This window comes from Sciurus vulgaris (assembly GCF_902686455.1).
Source record: "Sciurus vulgaris genome assembly, chromosome: 4".
In the NCBI taxonomy this organism is placed as follows: Eukaryota; Metazoa; Chordata; class Mammalia; order Rodentia; family Sciuridae; genus Sciurus; species Sciurus vulgaris.
Genome location: NC_136464.1, coordinates 82,027,480 through 82,043,858, shown reverse-complemented (window position 1 = coordinate 82,043,858; position 16,379 = coordinate 82,027,480). Strand labels below are relative to the sequence as shown.

The following is a 16,379-nucleotide window of genomic DNA, read 5'->3' as shown; positions in this document are numbered from 1 at the left end:
CTAACTGTACACTCTACCACTGATCTATTATGTAGGCAACAAACAGAATATATGTAGGGTTATGTAGAGCACAGATCCTTTGATGTGACTACACAACGGTGCTTCTCTTTTTCAAACTGATGGTGTTTGGTTGATGCTTTCTTGGTGATGAAGACTAGGGACAAAGAATGAGACTTCTGCTGTGGAATTATTTCTTCCTAAAATCAGAGTTCTTTCTTGGTATTTCATACTTATTTTAGTTCTATCAAAACACATACAATATGCCTGAGAATAAATTTAGTTGATTATATAAAGGTTTCATATCAACAGTTCCAAAGGCCAACAGCTCTGTCCCAGAACAGCTATGGAGATGTTCATTTTGCTCTCGTTGCCCTCCCTTAGCGGTGGGTCTTCACCCTACATATGGGCCAGGTCTGTTTGTGGACAGCAACATGGATGCAAGCCCTTCATCCTGGTCTGGGAATTTCTGCTGCCAATATTTATAATTGATAGCATGTTGCAGGGCAGTGTGGATAAGGGGACCTGGCATGCCTAGAAGTGTGTGGTCTCATTTACCCACTATCCAGTATCTAGACAGACATTGACAATTAACTAGGATTTTAACAAAAGCATCAAGGGGCAGATTTGCATGTAAAGTCTGGCAAGAGTGCCAATTCTAGAGTTTGTGAAATCTGATGTTTGCATGGTCATCGAGGTCTAGGGAACATCATTTGCCTTGAATTCCAGAAGCCTTCAAGTGTTGAATTTGTGCTCAGAAGCCCTTCACTCTTGGCTCTTGTTTACACTTCCTCCTGGGAATGGACAGCCCTAGAATGAGTGAGCTGCAGATACATCTAATTCTTGTAGGAAAATAAAAGAATTGCACAATTATATTGATCATGGGAACATTTCATGTTGATCAAATAAAATGGCATCTGTAAACTTTCATCATTAGATAAAATTTGGTAAGGAGAAAAGACTAGTAACATTTTCTCTGGTCTTTTATCTCCCTTAAATTATTGGTATATAGATATTGCCTTTTTGGTAGAAATATTAAAACTCTTGCCAAGTGATAAAATAACACAACCACAATAGTTTTCTGCTTCATGTGTAATGACAATGCCACACAAACCTGTAAGCAGTTACTGAGTGAAATGAATCAGTGCTCTTTCTTGACATAAGCTGTTCAGTATTATACCATGGAGTTCCAAGGCTTGTTAATTAGCTACTAATCTGGATCCCATCCCAGAAGTAACCATGGAACTCACCTTAAGCACTTTTCTTGGTAGTGGACAAGAATTCTGAACATGATTTCATGTACTACACTAGCTACCATTTTTTAAAATACATAATCACATTTCAGGCTGTGAGAGAATCCTGTGATATTTGTTATATATCTGTATTTTATAAATGAGTAAACTTCAATAAATAGGGGTAAATCTATCTATACAAGACCATGATCATGAAACTTAAACAGAGAAAGATATATATATCTGCATATATTGCAGTTTTGTCTCTCTTTTTTATATCTACATATTAATCTGAATGTTTTTTCATACACAAACATGTTCTTAATCTGTAAAACATATTTTAGTCTGCTTTTATTTTTCTGATACTAATTCTAGCAACATTTCCTTTGTCTGCCTAATTATCATTCCAGTATGAACAAATTTGTGGCGGGGATATCACTCCCTGCTTATACTTTGTCCTTGGCAGACATTAGCAATCAATCATAGCAATCCTCACTGAGCCATATCCAGTCACATTATCTTTTCAGTCAATCACTCCAGGCAGGCATGAGCAATGGGTTGGTATTGGCTCCAAAGCTAAACTCTCTGCTATTCCTGTCCCACTACTTGTTTTTGTCTGAGTCATATTCTCTAGCATAAACACACTGTATTTACCCAGCTTCCCCTCTGATAGCCCGAAGATTGGAATTGACTATGAACAAGCACACTTTATGATATCTTGTATTCTTTCATCTAAATTCCATTTTTATTTAACATTCCAAAATTAGAAGTTGATTCATTTCTATCCTTTCTCCAAGAAGTTTTTTTTTTTTTTAATGGAGAAGTTACCTTATTCTTGTCAGATTTGAGAAATTTTACCTAACTATTGTGTCCTAAGTAAAATATTTAGCAAATACATGTAACAATAGGAATCACTGTATTTTTTTTTTTTTTTTTGGACATTGTTAAAGGTTTTGTATGTTTATCTTGATGTAGCCATGGTAACCTAGAAGGAAATGAATAACTTGGAAGCTTTCTATACAACTTGTAATTGACTTACATGCCACTTATTACTAATGGCTGGGGTGAGTCTAATGAGCAGTTTCCTATCTCATTTTAGTATGATTAGCTAGATTCAAAAAAATTATTTCGTCAGCAGGTTATATGTTTATTTTTACATTCTACTCTTTTGAATCTAATCTAATTAGGCAGCCTCACTTTAACACCCTAGAGTTCCATATTTTATTTTGTGCAAGTTTTGGCCTATCTTTTTTGAAAGTGCACAGTGAAGGAGAGTTATTTTTTGCTTCTCTCAACCAAATTGAGGGGCTCATGTTATTTGGTTGGCCACTTTGCAGACACAGAAATTCAGCTCTGGCAGTTATGTCCCTCAGGAGAAGCCCACTGCCAGCAGGTGTTTGAGAGGGGTCAATTGATCCCTCAGTGACCAAAGACTGCCAGTTCTTTTCTTTTGGCATTCACATAACCAGTTTTACAGAATGGCTACAATTACCTAAAACTGATTCTGATAATGACAACATCTCACATCATCAAGTAGAAATTTGACACATATCATGGGAGTTGTCATGGAATTTCTAAACCTACATGTGTTCCAGGAGGTTAAGTCTTTCAAGATCACAGCATGATCTTGAAGAAGTTATACATCTCTTTAAGCCTCACTTTTATCACCTATAAAATGGGACCATAACACTATGGACTCTGATGGGATGTTGCAAAAATTCAACCAGATAATATAAAGAAAACATTTGTAAAAATGTCTAGTGAACATTCAGTTGGCAATAATTTATAATAATACTAAAATTCAGACCAGTATTTTCATTTGTAGTCTGATTTTTCTTATATTAAATTTCTTATATTATATTAAAATCTTTCTTAATTCCATGACCCAAAGAAAAGCATTATTACTGTTTTGATTTGTGATCTTTAATCCTTCTTCTCTTTGTGTATAAGAATATATAATATGTTTACTCACTTAGAATTTTGTTATTTTTAAATATACATGACAGTAGAGTGTATTTTGACATACACACATAGAATATAACTTATTCTAATTAGGATCCCATTCTTGTGGTTGTACATGATGTAGAGTTTCACTGGGAATGTATTCATATATGAACACAGTAAAGTTATGTCTGATTCATTATACTGTCTTTCCTAATCTCATCCCCCCTCCCCTTTCTTCATTTCCTTTCGTCTAATCCAATTAACTTCTATCCCCCCAACCCCAGTTCTTATTGTGTGTTAGGATCCACATATTGGAATGAACATTCAGCCTTTGGTTTTATGGAACTGGCTTATTTCACTTAGCATGATAGTCTCTAGTTCCGTCCATTTACCAGCAAATGTCATAATCTCATTCTTCTTTATGGCTTAGTAATATTCCATTGTGTATACATACCACATTTTCTTTATCCAATCATCTGTTGAAGGGAACCTAGATTGGTTCCATAGCTTTGATATTGTATTGACACATTTTTTAAAAAATGGAATTATACTTTTTATGGTGTTTTATAAGCAAATATAATGAAAGTTTTCCAAGTCTTTAAATAGTATTTTACTACATAAATTTTGACAATTGCATTATTTTTAATAGTGTGAATATAATGGTATTCACTTAAGTAATCTCATCTTTTTGGGCATTTGGGATTTGTATTATCTCTTTCTCTCACACACACTATTATTACTTTGCAATGAATACTCCTATTATTGTACACTTTTTAAATAATTTTCTTAGGCTAAATTCCTAAATACAGTATTATTTGAACAAAAGATATGCACATTTTGATGTCTTAATTAAAAGTGACTTAAAAATTAGGTAACATACCTATGAAGTACCAAAATACAAAACTACAAAAGATATATAAAGAGTCCTTTTTCTTAACCTGGTCGTCTGTTCACACAGTTCCAGTCCATATTCCTATTTTGCTGTCTTCTCTTTTCCCTAAGTTAATTATTTTCTAGCCTTCTAGTCATTTGTTTCAAAAGATATGCAAGCAAATATAAACCTATATTCTTTCCCTTACCCTTTTGTACAGAGGGAAACAAGTTGTTCTATTGTGTGTACATTTTAATATGCAACAACAAATCCCACAATTACAGTACAATGATAATGCACCAATTTAAAGAAAGACAATATTACTTTCTTCTTTCAAAATTATATTTCATTCTTATTTTTGGCTGCATACATTTCCAGTGATAGATATGAAGGTTGGGTTCATCTTTACTATGATATGCTGTGCTGTAATAAATAATAACCACTTATTTATATTATTTGTACTTTTGAGTTTATCTAATGAATAAATTTCTTGAAGTGGAATTGCTGATCAAATAATGTGTGGATTTATAATTTTATTAAGTAATGCAAATCGTCCACCTCAGGGAGTTCAACAGTTTACCCTGCCACCAGCAATGAATGGGTGTGCTTCTTCCCTCCAACCTTGCCAAAGGAGGCTGTTATCACACTGTTGGATTTTTTTTGCCAGTGTTGTAGGTGAAAAATTATCTTCAAGTAGATATAATGTGTATTTTTCTCATTCCAAGTGAGGCTAAATACATTATTTGTAGGAGTAGTTTGCATTTGTCTTTTCATTTTTTTTTTTAAGGTACTGATTTTGTTTTTGCTATGAAGACTGAGAAAACACATGAGATTTTTTTTCTAGTGGAATTTTGCAGTCTTTATGTGCATTGAATTTTATTATTTTCTCTTTTTTATTATTTTCTCTTTTTTATTATTTTTTTAATTTAGCTTTTAATTTTTCACAGACTGCATTTTGATTCATTGTACACAAACGGGGTACATCATTTTGTTTCTATGGTTGTACACAATGTAGATTCATACCATTCGTGTAATCATACATGTACGTAGGTAATGATGACTGTCTCACTCCACCATTTTTCATACCCCCTCCTTCTCATTTCCTTCTACATATTCTAAAGTTCCCCCACTATTCGCTCATTCCCCATCCCCCTTCCCCATTCTATATCATTCTCGACACTTATCAGGGAAAACATTTGGCCTTTGGTTTTTTGGGCTTGGTTTCCATCCATTTATTTGCAAATTCCAAAATATTATTCTTCTTTATGGTTGAATAGTATTCCATTGTATATATACCAGAGTTTCTTTAACCATTCATCTGTTGAAGGGCATCTAGATTGGTTCCACAATCTAGCTATTGTGAACTGAGCTGCTATAAACATTGATGTGGCTGTGTTATTGTAGTATGCTGATTTTAGGTCCTTTGGGTATAAATGGAGGAGTGGGATAACTGGGTCATTATGGTTGTACATAAAGGTGGGCTTTCTTGCTTATATATCAATATACACATGCAAAACAACAATATAATTTTAGAGTAAGATCACAAATATCTTCCCTATTCTGAGATTGTAAATATATTTCCTATGTTCTCCATAGCTCCTCTCTTCCTCCTCCTTCTCTTATTCTGCTTCCTTCTACTTGCATTTGTATCTCTGACTTATTCAAATATTATCTTGCTATAAGGTGTGAAGGGTGAATCTAACTTTTTCCCCCTAAATTTCCTAGCTCTGATAGCACCATTTTATTTCCTGTTTTGAGAGAAAGTATAGGTGTCTGAAAGAAACTATATGTTCTTTATCAAATACTCAAGTCCAATTTGCTTGGCACTATTTCTAGAAATGTTTTCTGTTCCATTTTTTCCCCTGTGTGTGGTGCCAGATTGCTCTTGTTATTAAAGATTTAATAAATTTTAATATCTGGTAGGGCAAGTGCCTGCTCTTTTCTTTCTCTATTTTGGAATTTTTCTAAATCGTCTCATTTGTCTTTTGTTCATATATACTTTAAAATTTGATTGCCTAGGTCCAAAATTAGTGTTAGTGAACTTTTCCTCCCTGTGAAAAAATACCTCAGGAAATCAACACAGAGAGGACGTATTTACTTTGGCTCATGCTTCCAGAGATTTCAGTCCACGGTTACTTGACTCTGCTGATTCTGGGCCTGGAGTGAGGCAGAACATCATGGCAGGGAGGAGGTGGCAGATGAAAGCAGCTTTTCTCATTCCTCTTAGCCTGGAGAGGGCCGGGGGTGGGACAACATATAGTCCCCAAGGGTACACTCCTTTAATTTACCTCTACCTGCTAAGGTTTCTACCATCTACCAATAATGTTTTCAAATTATTAATCCACTGATAGATTAATCCACTGCTGAGTTTGGAGCCCTCACGATCGAATCACTTCCCGGAAACCCCATTTCTAACCTTTGCTGCACTGGGATCAGACCTTCAAAGCAGTCTTTAGAGGACATTCTGATCCAACCTTAGCAATTATATTTATCCTTACAATGAGGAGAACTGACAAGTTTGTCATGCAGGGTCATCCTCTAACCAGAACCTCGAGGCGGCATGTCTTTCTGTTGGGTCAGGCCGTCTCTAGAATTGTTCAGTGTGTCACAGTACTTCCTTTCTACATGTCCTAAACATTACTTTTAAGTTTATTCTTACTTACATCTTTTCTGTTGCTTTTTGTGAATTTTTATAATATATTCGAGCACTCTAAGTTTTTAGTAAATGAGTTATTTATTTTGATATTAATTTTGTATGCTTGTACGCTAGTTTTATCCTTGCTTATGGTAATTTTCCAGTTGATTGTGATTTTTCCAGATGTGAATAGTTTTCATCTCCTTTATGATGATCGTGATTCAAGTCGTGTTCTTATGTATAAATCTGTCATTCCCACTTATCATGCTTGACTTTATTAAGAATTTTCTTACTGACCATAAAGAAACAAAATTTTGTTAGGGGAATGTTTCTATGCCTATTTCTTGAGTACTTTCTTTCTTTTCTTCTTTATTAAGGAAGACTTGCATTTTATTGCCCAAGTCTCAGGAGCTATAAAAATGATAGTTTTCTTTTATCATTGATTATATTATTAAATTTCCTAGTATTGAATAATTCTTTTTTTGTTTTGTTTTGTTTTATTTGTGTTTTATTTAGAAACAGGGTCTCACTAAATTACCTAGTGCCTCACCTTTGCTGAGGCTGGCTTTGAGCTCCAGATCCTCCTGACTCAGCCCCTGGAGCCACTAGGATTAAAGGTGTGTACCACCACATCTGGCTAATATTGAATAATTCTTGATATTTTATGTTTTAAGGTTAAACTCTGTTTCCTAATATTTTATTTAGACTTTTTGTATAGATTGTCTTCAGTGAGGTAGGTTATAGTTCTGGTGTCTATGCATGAATATCTGCCTGTACAAATACAGTAAATGCCCAGTTTTGGAGATGGTATTATGTTTGCTTCACAAAAATGGTTTGGAAGATGTTTTCTTCTTTTGCAGCAGGAAGTAGCCTTCTAATTGTTTATTCATAGAGGCTTGTTATAATCTGTGAGAACATTTTGACCAAGTGCTTATTTTTGGTAGTAGCCCTTAGGTAAAACTTTTCCTTTATTTATTATGGAACAGATCTGTTTTCATTTTCTATTTCTTTGTCATCAGTTTTGTTGAATTACATACTCCTGTTTTGCTTCATTGACTGAAGAATTATTTTTATAGGTTTAAATTTGAATACTTTTTAAAGAATATGCCTTAGTGGGGTCTAATCTTTTTCTCATTAGAAATGTTTTACCTATGAATTATATTCTTATCTACTTGTATTTTTCCAATCTTCCTAATTTTATAGCTTAGAGATTTTCTTATACTGCAGTTTTCATGGAGAGAGACTGCCTGTAATTCTGTGTCTGTGTCATTACTTCTATGAACAAATTAATCAGCTGCATTTCTGCATCATAGGATGTGCAAAAATGGTCACTTTCTGAGATCCCTGGGTGCCGATCCCACTGATCGCTGTGGACTTTCTTTTACTTCTTCTTTTCCACGTTTTCCTGATCTCAGTCTTTACATGAATTTTGAAGTCTATAGATCATACTTGTTTCCTGGTTTCACTAAGACTAAATCTTGTATGGCCACCTATTTCATTTTCATTATAGCTTTGAGTGACTTTCCAGAGGAGAAAAGGGGAATTCAGATTTATACAGTCATTCTTATGCAGAAGGCCACTTTGATATTCTTTCAATTATTTCATCAGCATTGTCTTGAAAAATGTTATTATTAATCTGGGCATAGTGTGAATCATAAGCACATAAACAATTAGTTTATCTGAAGTCAATTGCAAAAGTTCTATCAAGGAGTGTTCTCCTCCCCACCTTTACTGAAAAAGTGTAAAAGGAAACTTGAAAAAGATCCACATCTAAATAAGGACAATAGAGTAAGTCCCATCTAATTTTACAGTCTTGACTATTCTTTCTTGAGAACAGAATAACTGGAAGAAATATAAATTTAGTACAAAATGACAATGTTAAAAATCTTTGAAAGTTATAAAAATAGACTTGAGTTATTTAAAAGTTGACCTTTCCTCCTTGTATTAGTTTCTCCCAGACATTCAAATTTTGCCATGTGTTTGCTTCTCATACTCACAAGTCCTCTGTTTGTTTCTGTGTGTTTGACTATAAATGAACTGCCTGGGAAAACTAAGTTTAAATTACTTTAATAGAAATTAGAATAACTTATTTTCATGCTCAAAGATGGATCTAGCATTTGCCTCCTTTCTCTAAATAAATTATCTTGTGAATTTCTTATAGCTCTATAAATTTTTGTTGCTTCTCAGAACATAAGGCTACTGTGTCTAAATATCATAGTTATATATAATGTTTATAATGAATAATGGGAATTTTCTCCCCTCTTAGCAAAATACTTTTTTTAAATGTGTTTGAGAACTTCTGGGGTGGTTAAAAACTCCCAAGTTTGTTAGATCTTTTCTCATTTCTGGAATACACTTGACCTATGAAACAAAAGTTGTTCTGCTGATAGAAAAGGAAAGTATGTAATTAAGCTTTCATTTGTTCTGTGATCCTCATTGGTGCAGTGTGCTTCATGTTTCTGTCTTTTGTTGCTCCCAAGTTTAGTACAATGTGAATGGAAAATTAGGAGTATAGAATTTTTCTAGTTGATTTAATCGGAGCCTCTAAACACTTAATGCCATTTTCTTGCACTATATGTTAAACACTGAAGAGGAAATGAGGGCTAACGGAGCCAGCTGTGTTTATTCACTACTGACTGCCCTTGGTCTCATCTTGATAAAGGATCTTTTAATTATAACTGACCTCATCTAGTCATGGGCTATTTTTTGTTGACACAGATTCTAAGAAGAATAGCACATGAGTAACTTTAGAAGATCATAAGGCTTTTCATGTACTTCATCTTGTCAAACAACTCTACACCTCAACTGTAGAATGTTTCATTTAATAGTCAGTTTTACACTAAAACTGGCCTAAATAATTCTGTCAATATCTATCTTGCATGATCATTTAGATCAAATAGGTTATATATTCAAATATAATTTTTCTACATGCCTACTCTATTCTTTCAAGACACAATTGGACCAAACTGATGACCGTGATCATGAAGGAGGAACCTGCAGAAAACAATTTGAAACACAATCATATTTTTAAATGACAAGGTAGTTAATACCTGGGTCTTGTCGGGGGTGTTGGAGGATGTTCTCCTCTTCTGTGTTCTGCAGCAGGAAGTAGCCTTCTAATCGTTTATTCTTAAAGACTTGTTATAAATCTTTGAGAACATTTTGACCAGGTGCTTATTTTTGGTGCTCCTGGTCAGGTTTGAATAGACATTCTAGAGGATGGACTGTGGTAGGGATCCTAACCCAGATGTACAGAAATTAGAAGACCCCATAGAAAGAATCTACGTCAAATTCCAAGGCAAAGAACTATAGTCACCATGTTCCAATGATAAGAAGTGGGCCAGAATCAAGGGAAATTCCAGGCTCAGAATCTCTAAAAGAACTGAGATGAGAAAGAACAAGAAGAATATTTAGGATTTTAGAATGAGGCAGATTTATGAATGAGGCAGAAGTGTCTGCGGTGTGGCATTAGTGCTCTTAACCACCTTTCCTATGGGAGAGTTGGTCTTTGTTGATATCAGTGCAAAGTGTTACTCTCTGGACCCTTCTCAAACTTTTATGGTCTCTTCACAGTCTCAGAATAACCTAGAAAAAACAGGTGAGATTGGTCCTCAGTAACCTGGAAAGTGCTACTGTGAAGTGAAGAGGTCCTTTAGAAAAGGGGAAGGTGGCATCTCAAGCTCTTCTCGGAGGAGAATGCTCTGACCTTTGTATTTTCAGAGATCTGGGGAAAATGTTTTTCCCTAGGATAAGATGTTTCTGATGTCCATCTTTTCCAGAGTCATATGTTCTTTATGATACCCAGAGAAGACTGAACTTCTAGGTTTTTGTCTTTCCTTTCTGTCGTCAAAATTGCATCTTGCTTCTAAAGATTCCAACCCTTCTCTAAATCCAAGAAAAATATATGTTCTTATTAGGCACAAAAGAAACAGAGTAAGGAAGATATGGGAATCTAAATTAAATAATATTTGTAGGCAGACATGGACCTTTTAGGCATTTTAGCTAAACATACCAGCAAATTTGTACCAGCAAATGGGGTGATGGAGGATAGAATTTGTTCCACATTGTATGTGGAGCTCTTTCCTGTTATGCATCTAAATAAATACGTAGATGTATGTTTAGAACCTGTCTGTTGAACACTGACTGTAGGCTTTATATTTACTGTTTTAATGTTAAGGCTCTAACACGTGTATTTGTCAACAGACAACACAGAGGTTGCATTGTCAACATTTGGGTCCCAGTTGTTTAATTATTCAACAAACATTTACCAAATGCTTATTAAACACATGCTCCTGTTTGACTATGTAGCCTAAACCAGATAGCTTTTCTCCATAGTCACTACCATATCTAGATTTACATTATAATGCTATGAATGTAGAATTATAACTAAAAGGAGAAAGAGACTAACATATTGATGGGTAAAGGGTATGTATATGGGTCCTATTTGTGGAACACTGCTATGTGCTTCCTCTTTATTTCTTAATCATCCACAGGATTCTATTGTGTCCTTCATGCAGATAAGAAAACAGGTTATCAGAGTTGTAAAGGATCTTATCTAAGTTTCCAGAAATAATGATAAGCAGAGTTGAATTTTAATCTGACCTTTTGATTCCATCCAGTGACCCTTTCATATGTAAACTTACAAGCAACAGTGGGCGTTGGCGAGGATGTGGGGAAAAAGGTACACTCATACATTGCTGGTTGGGTTGCAAATTGGTGCAGCCACTCTAGAAAGCAGTATGGAGATTCCTGGGAATGGAGCCACCATTTGACCCAGCTATCCCACTCCTTGGCCTATACCCAAAGGACTTAAAATCAGCATACTACAGAGATACAGCCACATCAATGTTCATAGCTGCTCAATTCACAACAGCTAGATTGTGGAATCAACATAAATGCCCTTCAGTAGGTGAATGGATAAAGAAACTGTGGTATATATACACAATGGAATATTATTCATTCATAAAGAAGAATAAAATTATGGCATTTGCATGTAAAGGGATGGAGTTGGAGAATATTATGCTAATCGAAATAAGCCAATCCCAGAAAAACAAAAGTCGAATGAGTTTTTCTGATAAGTGGATGATGATAAGTAACAGGCAGGGGGGCGAGGAGGAAAGGGAAAAATGGAAGAAGAATGGATTTTGTAGAAGGAAATGAGGGGTGGAGAAGGGATTGGGGGGAAGAATGATAATAGAATGAGACAAACATCATTACTCTATGTATATGTATGATTATGCAAATGATATGACTCTACTTTGTGTACAACCAGAGATATGAAAGTTATACCCCATTTCTGTACAATGAGTCAAAATTTTTAAAAAGTGAAAAAAAAAAAAAGAAAAGAGGGGCTGGAGTTGTGGCTCAGTGGTAGAGTGCCTGCCTAGCATGTATGAGGCACTGGGTTCCATTCTCAGCACCACATATAAATAAATGAATAAAAAATAAAGGTCTATCAACATTGAAAAAAATGTGTTTTTTTTTTTTTTTTAAAAAAGGAAGGAGAAGTCAAGGTAGGTGGCTACACGTGTGAGCATTTGTGTGCTTAAGTCACTGAACACTTGAGTTCATAAGCCACATCGTATTTAGGGAGTATCTACAGTTTAAGGCAGTTCATCTTTTGTACTTTGTATTTCAATTTTCTTTTATTAGTAATTGTACAGTTAAATACACGGTTACGTGCCAAACAAGTTAAATAAAGAATTGAATAAAAATTGAATAAAAAGAAGTAAACATGAACTGCAACACTTAAATACCTGAAGCTAGTCTTTAGATGATGGATCATGAAAATTGCTTCACTGAGGTCCATAAGTGAGTAAATTGACCAGATGAATGAAACAGCACCGGCAGAAAAATCTAGACAATAACAAATGGCAAGTGAGCAAATGGTATAATAGAAAGAGATTAGCAAGGTAGATGAGCACTCATTGGGCTGAGAACGCCAATAAAATACAGAATAAATGTGAATAAACAGTACATAGCGCCAGTGAGAGAAATCGTCATAATGGATGATAGGAAGATGTTCTAAAAAAGGAACCTGTGAACTGGATGCCCTATTGCTGAAATGACAGAGAAATCTGGGAACACTCAGGGTTTCTTTCTTTTTTTTCCTTCTCCTTTTCCTGTTTTGATGGGTTTGGTCTTGATTAATACTTCAATTTAATACAGTGGCTGAACTCTATATTAGATGGCTCTGTGCAATCATGGAGCTGAAATTGAATCCGAGTTTTGCCATCGCTGGGACAGCAAAGTCAAGAACATGTTATTTAAACATTTGAAGCACTACTTTTCTTTGTAAAACAGTGGTGAACATCCTTCCCATATTGTCATAGTGTAAATGCAAGAAAGAAACAAAAGGTATAATGTATCTTTTACGCTGTCAGACATATTATGGAAAGACAATAATAATGAGTTGTTATAATATTTACAATACGTGGGCAACATAGGCTGAGTTCCTGAGTGCTTCAGTCTTTTACCTTGTCTGCTTGCTAGAGTGCTTTGGCTGAAACAGTAGAGCAGGGCTGAAACGATATGGGTGAAATTATATTTTGATGCACTCCTTAAGATTTGTTTTTCAGTTTGAGTTCATTCAGTCTCTGACTACTCAGGTTAGTAAAATAAAATAATAATGCTCACACTAAATGTAATGGAGAAATTAAGTAGGCAAACGACATTGAGTATTGTTCCCTGAGAAAGATTAGCATAATAGAATTAAGATTGTTGTGTTTTAAACTCATCTTTCCTACTAACTTCATGAGCCTAGGTAACTTCTGAACCTCTGTTTTCTCCTCTGTAAAATGGATGAAATAATATGTGTTAGATGTTAATTTTTAGAATGTCTCCACTTTACTTATGATGAATCATGTGGACTGGAGCAACACATAGTGTAGACTTTCTAAAATTTTTTTCCTAATTCTAGACTTAAATACTATTCCTTAAACCCTTGTGCTTCATTTAAAAAAATTACTCCAACTATATATGTTTAGCATTTCCACACAGGTAATATAGGTAGAATCATTTTCATCTGAAAACAGACTATGCACTTCCAAATAATCAGTTTTATTTGCTGTTTTTAAATAGAAGCCATAATATTTAATGAGGGAATATGGCATGACCTTGGGAAACTTTCATAGCCTCTCTGCATTTAATTTTCTTGTGGGTAAAATAAAATGGGTTGAGGTGGTTCTCTATTCAACTTTGAAATTCTAGGGCTCTTGATGCAAAATGTTGTGATTCATATATGTGACTATTTTGGAAAAAGAAATCACAACATAAAAGATGTAGAACAGGTTGTATTTAAAATTTTATTCTCAAATATTCTCTAGAGTTAACAACCTACCAAAATTATAAGAAATGTTACAGAGAGAGTAGGAAAATGAACCTGAAGAGGAAAGCAATCTGATTAAAACATCTATATTGCAATTAATAAAAACACTGATAATTCATCTGTGAATTTTCAGCTTAAAGATAAAATGTTTATGAGCTCAAATTAACTTCTAAGTTAATGGATTTTTTAGTCAATATGAAAAAGTAAAGCTATTGCTTGGAGACAGAAGGATTTGGAGTGATGAAGCCTAGTGGCATCACTTAGAATAACCTTGTGTACCTGGAAGTCCACCTTTCAAGTCAGTCCATTCATTCATTCATTCACTCATCCTGTGTTATTTATTTATTTATTGAGGTTTAGTTATAAATATCCATTGTGTACCAGGGCCATTGTTTAGTGAAAGAGATAAACAAACATACCAATCATCATAGTGTGGCTATTGAAATGCTAGAATAAAGGTACACTCAGGGTTCTTGTTGACCAATGGGACATCAAACTCAGCTGCTGGAATTCATGGAATCCTTACCAAGTCACTTCATGCTCCAAATAGATTTGAAAAATGAATAGTAGTTGGCATAGCAAGATAAATGGAATGGCAGAAATGGTAGAGAAGGAAGTCATGAACATGTGAGAACATGCCCATTTGGGGTTTGCAGGCATTTGAGTATGGGGTAATTTTTATCCGTGTAGCTCAAGGACCACAAAGCATGAGAATCACCCAGAGGTAGTCCTGAAATAAGCAAATTTATGGGTTCCACACTACATTCACTGAATCAGCCTCAAGGGTGGATCAAGGGATCTTGGCCTTTTAAATTAACATTCATCTCCAGGTGAATTGTTAGGTGTGATAAAGCTTAAGAACCACTTTCCCAGATTCTATATTAGAAAGTGGTTGAAGTTGAGCTAAAAAGAGGCCAGCTCATGACAGACATTCAATGACTTAAGGTTTTTGCCTTGATTGTAAGTAATGCTACTGTATTTCCACTTTAAAATGCTATGCTTTGAAATCATAGATTTTCTACACTGTCAGTGCCTGTATTTCTTTCAGAAACAGCAATGGCAGGAATTGTGAGGCAAGGCTTCTATATAAAATATTTGTTTACATATCAAATGTAAATGAATTGGGGTAAATTAGTTGTTTTACTTTAGAGATAAAAAATTAGTTTCCAAAAACAAACCTCAAACTCTTCTATTCTTATCCTTAGACCCAACTTTTTTGTGTCTGGTCACCAGAGATCTTCACCTTACTTGATCCATCTACCCACAACCCTGCTGCACCCTCAGGCCAGTCTCAGCCAATTTGCGTATTTGTGTATATAGTTACAGGGCACACCTGTTAGGAAGGAGGACCTGAATTGACAGTATTGCTAAAGGAAGCAACAGGCCAGAACACCACTGAAAGACTGCTTGGGTAGGTTAACAGAAATCTTGTGACTTGTTTAGAAAATAAAAAGTTTTCCCACTTGTCCTTGTTAGGTTTAAAATGTGAACTTTACACTCAATATAAATCCAGTATTTCAAGTAATTTTTTTATGTTTCTGAAGTACATCATTGTGACTCTTTCCTACTATAAATTCAATACCTTTTTCCCCTTTGGTAGCATGTTTAAGAGATCATAACTAATACTATACAAAATGCAGCACATTTTGCACACAAAAAAAGACTCTTATTTAGTATCATGTTTAACTTTTTAAAAAATATGATCAAGTCTCTGTGTCTAAGTTTTCTGGGAGTTTTGGTCCTCTGGTGAATATTGTAAAAACTTCCCATTTTTAACTATTTTCCATGATTTTTTAGAAGGTAAAAATGTGTTCTGAAAACCTTGGGGCTTTCTGCTTCTCTCTAGGATATGTTGAATAGATAAATTTGTGTTAAGATTATGTTATATGGTAGCATTTTCATGGTATGTGTGTGTCTTATTTTGTATTGTTATAATTGGACACTACAAACTGGGAGAATTATGATGAACAGGAATTATTGGCTCATGGTTCTGGGGACTGGGGAGTCTAATATGGAGGGGCCACACCTGGAGAGGGTCTTCTTATTGTGTCATCCTGTATGACTTAGATATGAGGTGTCTTCCGAAAGCCCTTCTCTGAGACCATGAAAGACAGTTTAGAGGTGAAATCATTGGGTTATGAGAACCTTAACCTAATCCTTGTGTTTGTACACTTGAATGGATTAATTGTGATAATTATAGGCAGGTAGGGTGTGACTGGAGTTGGTAGGTTGCTGGAAGCACACTTTTGGGGTTTATATTTTGTTCTTGGTGTGTAGAGTTATCTCTGCTGTCTGATTTCTATTTCCTGAACTGCTTTCCTTCTCCACACCCTTCCACCATGATGTTCTGCCTCACTTCTTGCCCAAAACAAT

At 34.8% G+C, this 16,379-nt stretch overlaps 1 protein-coding gene across 3 annotated transcripts in view; it reads left to right on the top strand.

The window, feature by feature from the left end:
- Positions 1 to 16,379, top strand: part of LOC306660154 (cGMP-dependent protein kinase 1) — a 1,225,718-nt gene that overhangs the window by 188,479 nt on the left and 1,020,860 nt on the right. Inside the window, exon 2 of one of the 3 annotated variants that reach the window (XM_079138304.1) lies at positions 7,196 to 7,296. The exons of the other annotated variants lie outside the window; for them this stretch is intronic. The gene's annotated coding sequence lies outside the window, so the exon portion shown is untranslated. The remainder of the gene's footprint in view (positions 1 to 7,195; positions 7,297 to 16,379) is intronic. 3 annotated transcript variants of the gene reach the window in all.